At 42.5% G+C, this 3,099-nt stretch overlaps 1 protein-coding gene across 1 annotated transcript in view; it reads left to right on the forward strand.

The window, feature by feature from the left end:
* atrnl1b (attractin-like 1b) overlaps positions 1 to 3,099 on the forward strand; it is a 77,993-nt gene that overhangs the window by 65,712 nt on the left and 9,182 nt on the right. The window lies entirely within an intron of this gene.

Consider the following 3,099-nt stretch of genomic DNA (forward strand, 5'->3'; position numbering starts at 1 on the left):
ATAGGAACACAGTGGGTCACACACGGATCAAAGTAACAAATGACGTATGTAAACTATATGACTAGACTAGATGACGCATGTTATGTTCAACAAGTCCATAATAAATGACGACTGCTGATAAAACACAATATCTTTGTTGATAAGTGTTGCATCATTCTTGGGCGTGGACCAAATGTAACCACTGCGGGATGCCAAAATGCTCTTGCAGCTCATGAAGCAATTGTAGTTTTGTGATCAGCCGTTTCCAGTTCCCAGTAGCTCACTGAGCTCCACATTGTTGGGTGTCTGTCTAAAACACTCCCACACCTTAGATAATTGTGAGGTTTTTTTTAGCAGCAGCTTATTCTCCAGGGGAATCCATTCTTTGACTGGGCGCAGCCATCTTTGCACCGTTGTTGCAATCAACAATGTCGATGAGTTGCCCCTCCATAGCCACCGACTACCATTAGTGTTCATCTATTTATGAATTTCGAGAGCTGCTCATCTACAGGACTTGGCTTCCTTGGACCCCCAGTAACACGCCTGCCAAGACTGAAGCAGATCAGATGGAGTATTGTTGAGAAAAGCAACAAAAAAAAACAAACACAATTTATTGGAGAGATGGACGCACATTATCATATCGAGTTGGCCTTTACCGACTTTTCAAATATGCTATGTGTTTTGGACAAGTGTGCATTTGGAAAACAATCTGATCGACACGGTTCCAAATTTGCAGATGCATACGTTGGAGCACATACAGCTCCATCGCATGCCTTGGCACCGGCTGAAGGTGAACCGTGTGAAAGCGGCCTAATTCTCTTTTGTAAAGGTTAATTGGTCAGCATCTGGCACCACTTAGCTATTGGATCTATCTGTTGGTGTCAAAGAGGACGCTGATGGCCAGTTTGTTTCACCAGCTCTGTGTCGACTATTAACTGGGATTCACTCATTTATTAATATAATACAGTTTGTATAGAAAAAGCAGAAGGGCCATCGCACCCTATTCCCACACATGAAAATATTTAGGACCTTGTTCTCGATCCGTATCGTCGCCGCTGATCTCGCCGCATTAGTTAGCTGCTTTACAGACCACTCCAGCTGGTCCGAGAGTGAAAATAGCAATGTGCCCATTTCGTCCATTTGGCTGGTTTAAACCCCCAAGATGGACATTGGTGTTTGCGACCAAGATGTCAGCAGTTGTTGGACAGAGAGCCATTCGGGGGCCCAGACGCCGCAGACCTAAGCCTCTCTGTTCACCGCGGCCGACGTTCAACATATGGAACCGCTAACGAACAGCTAGTGTGATGGATGACACCTGTCAGCGAGGAGGAGGGGGGGGAAGGAAAGTAGATAGACTTTTTTTGTTTTGTGTGTGTTTTTCTTGGGCGCTCGGATGCTTATGAATGACCACGATGCAGCGCCGGTGCTTCGTTAACGCGCAGTGGGGAAAAAAAACATGCATCCGCTGCTGGAAGATGTAAAAAAAAAATTGGACGCGTGTTGATAGAAAAAGGCAACCCCTGTGACTCAGCCGGAATGAAGTGATTTATGAATGTTTTCTACTTTACTTTTCTCTTCATCGTAGGTATTATTCCATTATTCTAAATAGTGAGAAGCTGAGAGAGGGGCGCCGCGGGTCACGCAAATAAACTAAAATGTGATATTTAGGGTTTAATTATAAAAAATTGCAACATCAGCGTCGCATTACTCAGTCGTCTGAGTTCAAAAATGTTAAAAAAACAAACATATTGTACGTGATAATGCTCTCAGCGACGTCCTTTTTGATTTACTCATCTAGTAATAATGCAGCTACTAAAATCATACCTTCAGTATGTGTATCAATACTAATGATGTCATCAACTTACTGTACAGGATGTAAATGAACCATATGTCCAGATCATTAGTGCACACAGTCAAACTTGAGCTCATCATTCTCATGCTGTGTGTTTAATATGCTCAGTTAAAGGGTCACTTGTTAAGGCCGGCAGTGCCGAGAGAATGCGTAAGCAAACAGAATTATCTCTAATGATAAGTTATATATGGACAGAGTGCACACAGGAGCTCAAGTTAAACGCTCTGGTGTGGAAAAATGGTGCAATAAGGAAGTGTAAACAGAGCTGAAGGCTTTATCCAGTGACTGACACAGCCCATGCCCATGTTCTAGATTGCACCAGTCGCTGGATATATGGCCGCGTGACAAGTGAGGCAAAGAAGTGTAAACAGAGTCCAGGGCTTGTGTGATGGTGCAAAAGCAGCAGCAGCAGCAGCAGCAGCAGCCATGTTTCCATAACGGTTTTTTATGTGTTGCATTAAAAAATGTTAATGGAAAAAGGCCGAATTTGTTCAAACTTCCCGAAATTTGCAGAAACGTTTATACGCTGGCATGAGATGGATGTGACTTTTTTTTTTTTTTTTGCTAATGCATTTCATGGGAGATGGAAACACCTTTTTCCCCAATAAGTTCCGACTTCGTGAACATTTTATTCATCAGCTGTTTCCACTTCAAAGTGGACTCCAGACAGCACTGAATATGTCCGGTACCGGCTGACATGGAAGAATAATTACAACTCGCCCAACTGCACAGAATTCCTGAAGACTTCTCTCCAGTTTTCTGTTGTAGGTGACTGCTTTTGCTTCTCTTCTTTTTTGGTTCATGACCTTTTCTACTTCTTCTGTTTGTTAGAACCATTTGTAACGTAGCTCATACGTCACCTTCTTACAAATAATGCAGCTTGTTTTTTGGAATTTTTGTTTGTGACATTTCAAAAGTTTGCTTCAAATTTGCTCGACAATTATATGGAGATGCATCTACAGTGGAAAAAGCAAAATCTGCAGGCCTTGATAGCCTGTATGTGGGGATAACAAAGCTGTAGGCTAAATGCTAGCATGTTTTGTCACTAGATGAAACTCACAAATTGAAGCTCTGTAATTAGGAGTCAGTTCATGTAGAGGCTGTCGACATATTTCTCGGGATCATTGCAAACTTACCAGCTGGTGACACGAGTAGAAAAGTCAGGCAGATTACCAACGTCAGTCTGATCCATCTTCTGGAGAGCATGAATGTCTTTATAAAATCTGATCTCCAGCTGTTTAGTAGTTGCTATCTATAAAGCTTTCTTG

The sequence above is a fragment of the Stegastes partitus genome, unplaced genomic scaffold, assembly GCF_000690725.1.
Source record: "Stegastes partitus isolate 25-593 unplaced genomic scaffold, Stegastes_partitus-1.0.2 Scaffold101, whole genome shotgun sequence".
NCBI classification, from domain to species: domain Eukaryota; kingdom Metazoa; phylum Chordata; class Actinopteri; family Pomacentridae; genus Stegastes; species Stegastes partitus.